A 6,000-nucleotide genomic window follows, 5' to 3' on the forward strand; every position below is an offset into this window, starting at 1 on the left:
GGTTACTGCAGTTAGTTCTGTTTGTGGTACTCCAGAAAACTCCCTCGTACCAGCTTCACACTCAAACCTAGACCATCCCTCATGTCCCATCTTAGGGGTTGAAGCACATTGCTATTTCCTGGGAAGAAACCTAAATACTGCAGCCAACCACTGAGAACATCCTCATCCTACTTCCCTCTTCGAGGAAACCATCCCCAACCCAGTCACTACCTTAGTCATCTCTTGGGCAGATAACTAGGTGAATGAGTAAGTCCCACTGTTGAATCCTGACCCTGTTCCCGGGCACACAGCCCTCCCCTCATCTCCCAGGTTCTTGCCTCTTTCACAACTATCAGAGTGTTCCCTCCCTCAGCCTACCTTCGGCATACCTCTCTCCCTTTCCTCTGCTTACTTCTCACTTCACTCTCTGAAGTGCTCAGATAGGTATTGATGTAATGTCATAATTGAAGAACTTCAGCTGAAACTACAAGTGAGACCCTCCCAGGGAACATTTTCCTTTTTTTTAACTTTCTTAAATTATGCAAGCTTGTTGTAAAAATTGAACATACAAAAGTGCATATGTAATTTAGAAAAGGAAAAATCCACCTCTCATTCTGCCTCCAGTCCTGTCTACTTTGCAAAAACAAATTTGATATATATCATTTTTTTGTAAAAACAGAACCAAAAAATTCTTCAAGCACATTTTTAAATAGAAGGATATTTGAGAGAATAATTTTGGCGGGGAAGAAAGAACAGCATCCCTTTATTGAACATGCTTAAAAATTGAATATAAGGAGTCAGCACTGTCACCCCCTCCCAATTTATACCCACTGGCTTTTTCATATGACCCTGCTCCCCTGGGGACCTTGTAAAACAAAAGCTTTTACTTAGGGAGTGAGCTCAGATTGGCCTGTATAAGCATCAATTCAGAGGCCCTCTAAGAAAATAGTGAAGTTGGAGTTTTTTGTTTTATTGAGCTTCAGATACAGAAAATTGATAAAGAAGAATGCCTTAACTAGCGGTCCTTCCTGATCTGCTTTAATGAATAGTACCAAGAATCATTTTAATTAACATATTTAAAACTTGTATGTAAACAGATGTTGAAAGTCCTCAAAAGTACTTTTACACCAATAGATGTTTTAAGTGGACTTAACATTTGCTCTGTGATCACTGTTTACTTACACAAACTATGTAAATCATCAAAGGTAAACCTTTGCCGAACCTTTGTCAATATTATAAGAGATTCTGAATGCATTGAGCCCTCATACATAATTTTCCCTATGAGAAAAAGATAGTTGTGAGTAGGTAGATTAGTTTTTTTTCTCTTTACATGATTTTTGTAAATGATAAGTTCACATGTGTATAAAGACTAATGTCTAATATACTTGCTAGTAGTAATTTAATATTGAAAAGGTTAATATGTTTTCACTTGCAAATTTTAAAAATCCAGCTTTTCTTATGATAGAATGATATAGTTAACTTTTGTTGCTTAACAGGTTACTCCAAAGACTTTTTTATCTCACACTTTCTAGGAGTCAGGAACCTGGACACAGTGTAGCTTTGGGCCTCAGACGCACAGTCTCTCGTGAGTGTGCAGTGAAGCTGTTAGGGCTACAGTGTCATCTGAAGGCCCAGGTAGAGGAAGATGCCCTTCTAAGGTCACTCTTGTGGTTGTCGGCAGGATTTACTTCCCCACAGGCTGGTGCACTCAGGGCCTCAGTGTTTCACTGGCTGTCATCCAGGGACCTCGGCATTGTGTATTTCATACTTGTCATGTGTCTTACCCTCATAGTGAGCAAGATGGAAGCCACAGCTTTTTTGTAACTAATCTCAGAAGTGACATCCCATCACTTTCTCTATGATGAGTCAGAAATTAATCACTAAGTCCACCCCACATTCAAGGTGAATGGACTGCATAATGGCATGAGTACTAGAGACAAGGATCATTGGTGGCCATCTTCGACACTGAGGGGCAAAATTGTTCAGTAGTTCCACTGTCTTGGTAAGAGTCTTGAACTTCACACTAATTGAGGGCACCCCTGAACCAATCTACATGCCCATGGGATTGTTATAAACTAACCCAAGCATCCTGACAAGGGATAGGGGAGACAGAAGAGGATTTTCTTACTGACCTAGACCCATCTCAGCCTTCCCTCAAGCTGAATGTGAGTTGGGTCTATTCCACATAAACCACTATTGCTACATAATGAGGAAAAAATGCAGTGTATATTGGGAAGACAACACACAGTGTTCCCAAAAGCTAGTAAAATATTTTAGGTGTTTATTCAAACTGTCTTTTTTGCTTCACAGGTATAATCAATGAAGACCAAATAGAAAATGAACTTCTATTCATCATTTCTGGAATCCTAGCTACAATAATGCTCTGATGGTAACTGACAACTAGCTTTGTTCCAAGAAAGACCTTTCCCTCCTTAGATTTCAGCCCCCTGCTTCCCAGTCCCTAATGTACAGTGACTTCCCCTAGATAGAGAACCATTTTTCCAACAAGGATAACCAAGTATCCCTAGTTGTAAGATATAGTATTTTTATTTACTTAAAAATGAAAATTGAAGTCTTAAGTTGAAACTTTAATAAATATTGACCTTATCCTCTTCTGGATGATTCCAGCCATCATATTGGTTGATAAAGCATTTGAGAACATTCCCATTTTGGCCTCACAATCTAAACTCTAGATTCTAAACAGCAGTAAGGAGTTCAATAAATGCAATCTAAGATGAAGCCCTTTGGAAGTCTAGTCATTAGTCTTTTAAAGAAACTGCTATAAAATGGTCCTGAGCAATGTAGTTAATCTTACAAGTCCAAAACAGGAGTATCCCAGAATTTTCTGGACTGAAAGAACTAAAAAAAATGAAACTGTAGTTTTCAAAAGAGACAATCTCTAGAATTTACACAGCTTTTTCAAAATGTCTATCAAGCATGCAAGTCACAAGGCCTACAGAGAAGTTAAGGGACCAGGGGGGAGGGCGGTCTCAGATAATTTGGGAAGCTTTACTGGAGGGCCAAGAAAGAAAATTAGAATCACATCTACACTCTTAGACACTGGAGGAAATGACAGCTGCTAGAGGTCTAACCATGGAAATGGTCCAGAAAGCAGCCTGGTGGAGTGGGGAGCTTAATGGACAAGAATCTACAAGTTCAGTAAATCACAGGCTACAATATGTACAGAAATCAATTGTTTTTGTATATTAGCAATGAAAAATCCAAAAAGGAAGAAAATTCCATTCAACAATAACACGAAAAAGAATTCATTACTTAGAAAATTTAACAAAAGAAGTACAAGACTTGTGGGGCACCTGGGTGGCATAGTCAAGCATCTGACTCTTGATTTCAGCTCATGCCCTGATCTCAGTGTCTTGAGATGGAGCCGTGGGTCAGCTCATGCTCAGCATGGAGTCTGCTTGAGATTCACTCTCCCTCTCCATCTGTCCCTCCAGCTCCTGCTCTCTCCAAACATTTTAAAACAGAGGAGGCACCTGAGTGGCTCAGGTAAGCGTCCGACTCTGTTTTGGCTCAGGTCGTGATCTCAGGGTTGAGAGATTGAGCCCCATGTTGGGCTTAGCACTCAGCATGGAGTCTGCTTGAGGTTCTTTCTCCCTCTGCCCCTCCTGCTTGTATGCTCACTCTCTAAATAAAAAATCCATAAAAATAAAACTTGTATAATGAGGGGGAACTGTGTGGCTTAGTTAAGCATCTGCCTTCGGCTTGGGTCGTGATCACAGGGTCCTGGGATTGAGCCCCACAGCGGGCTCCCTGCTCAGGAGAGTCTGTTTCCCTTTTCTCTCTCCCTCTGCCTCACCTCTGTTCATGCTCTTAAAATAAAAGAAAATTAATGAATACTATAAAACAGAGACATTAAAGAAGGTATAGAGATATTCCATGTTTATGAATTAGAAGTTTCAATTGTTAAGATGGTAGTCCTCCCCACATTGATATAGATCAATGCAATCCCTCTTAAAATCCCAGTAGGCTTTTATGAAATGTTTTCAGACTGATCCTAAAATTTCTAGGGAAATACAAAGGATTCCCAAAATAGCCAAAACAATTCAGAAAAACACTGCCTGATTTCAAAACTTACTACAAAGCTACAGTAATCAATACAGTGTGATACTGATAGGCATAAAGATCAATGGGGCAGAGGGTCAGCTGGGAAGATGGCTGAGTAGGAGGATGTTACGTTCCCCTTGCCCCATGGATACAGATAGGTAACGTCAGTATATATACTGATATAAACATATATACATCAGTATAAAGCCAAAAGATGACTTGAAGACTGGCAGGATAGACTCCACAACTAAATAAATGGTAGAGAAGAGGACACATCAAAGAAGGAAGAAAGGGCAAAGACATGGTCTGGGAGCAAAGTGGACTAGGGCCATCCACAGCAAGAAGGGAGCCAGTGGCACGAAGGACAGAAAACAGACTTTCACACTGGGGAGCCCTTAAATGGGGAGGATGAATCCCCATAAAATTTGCCTTTGAAAGTGAGAGGAGGCCAATTTCTTGAGTTCTTACAACCAGTGGGACTTAAAAGGCTGGAATTTTTAAATCAGTGGACTCAGCTCCAGGAGAGCCTGGAGGGCATTAGGAAGCAGAGTTCCCACCCTTGAAAGAGTGTACAGATACAACATAGAACCAGCAGCTTGAAAAACACCAGGGGTAGATGGGAAGGAGAGTGAAGTGTTCATCTCAGGCATGGCCTAGAGAGAGGGATCACAGGGAGACCCCTCCAGGAACAAAGGAGCCATCAGGTGCCATTTCTCTCCCCCCCCACCCCCCACATAAACAATAGATACCTGGAGGAATCGTTGCAGCACTAACACTTGCTACCTAACGTGCTTAGGTAACCAAGCCCCACCCCCACACTATTGTGGATCCACCCCTCCCAGACATGGTCACCTTAGTCCAGTCACAGTGGGCCCCCTCCCTGAAAAGACCAGTGGAAATCCTGCCAACACCACATCTAACTGGCATGTTGTGCAGGAACTCCATTCTGGCAGGAGCAGGTCTCATTTCACTAGCAGACCACCACACAACTTGTTAAATGCTGTCCACAATAGGCAAACACAGCCTCTGCAGACGACTAAAGAAAAAAGAGGGCAAGACTCAACATCAGAGCATACACAACACCCACAGGAGACATTCCCTGAAGCATCAGGCCCTGGAGAACAAGGAACACTTCACGAAAAGACCTCTTCTACATAAGGCCATTATAGTTAAGAGCAAGAGAAGTAGCTGACTTTCCTAACACAAAGAAATAGACACAGGAAGTCAGACAAAACAAGGAGACAGAGAAATAGCTCTTAAATGAAAGAACAGGACCAAACCACAGCAAGAGATCAAAGCAAAATAGATATAAGTGATATGCCTGATAGAAAATTTAAAGTAATGATCATAAAGATTCGAGCCCAGTATGTAAGGTAAGTGGAGGACATCAGTGAGATCCTTGACACAGTGATAAACAACTGATCAGAGATGAACAACACAATAAATGAAATTTAAAATATACGTGGTGGAACATATAGCTGGCTAGACAAAGCAGAGGAAATAAAAATAACGACCTGGAAGACAGTAATAGAAAGTAACCAAGCTGAAGAAAAGAGAGGGAAAAAATTATGCAGATTGAGAACAGTCTTAGAGAACTCATTGACTCCATTATTGTAATAACATTTGCATTACAGGGATCTTGGGGGAGGGGGGAGAAAACTAATTTGAAGAAGTAATAGCTGAAAAATTCCCTACATATCCAGGAGGTCCAGATATCCACATCCAGGAGGCACAGAGATCCCTCCACGCCTCACCCAATTCAATCCAAGGAATTCCACACCAGGACACATAATTAAAATGGCAAAAAGTAGCAATAAGGAAAAAAGTTTGCAGCTTTTTCAGCAGAAACTTTGCAGGCCAGAAGGAGGTAGCAGGATATATTCAACATGATGAAAGGGAAAAATCTAGAGCCAAAAATACTCTATCTAGCAAGGATATCGTTCAGAATACAAGAGA

The 6,000-nt window shown here is 41.1% G+C and overlaps 1 protein-coding gene across 1 annotated transcript in view; it reads left to right on the forward strand.

Moving 5' to 3' along the window:
- RPAP2 (RNA polymerase II associated protein 2) overlaps positions 1 to 2,718 on the forward strand; it is a 77,570-nt gene extending 74,852 nt beyond the window's left edge. The window contains exon 13 of the mRNA XM_002929147.4: positions 2,290 to 2,718. The gene's annotated coding sequence lies outside the window, so the exon portion shown is untranslated. The remainder of the gene's footprint in view (positions 1 to 2,289) is intronic.
- The last annotated feature ends 3,282 nt before the right edge of the window (positions 2,719 to 6,000 follow it).

This window comes from Ailuropoda melanoleuca, chromosome 2 (genome assembly GCF_002007445.2).
Source record: "Ailuropoda melanoleuca isolate Jingjing chromosome 2, ASM200744v2, whole genome shotgun sequence".
Taxonomy (NCBI): Eukaryota; Metazoa; Chordata; class Mammalia; order Carnivora; family Ursidae; genus Ailuropoda; species Ailuropoda melanoleuca.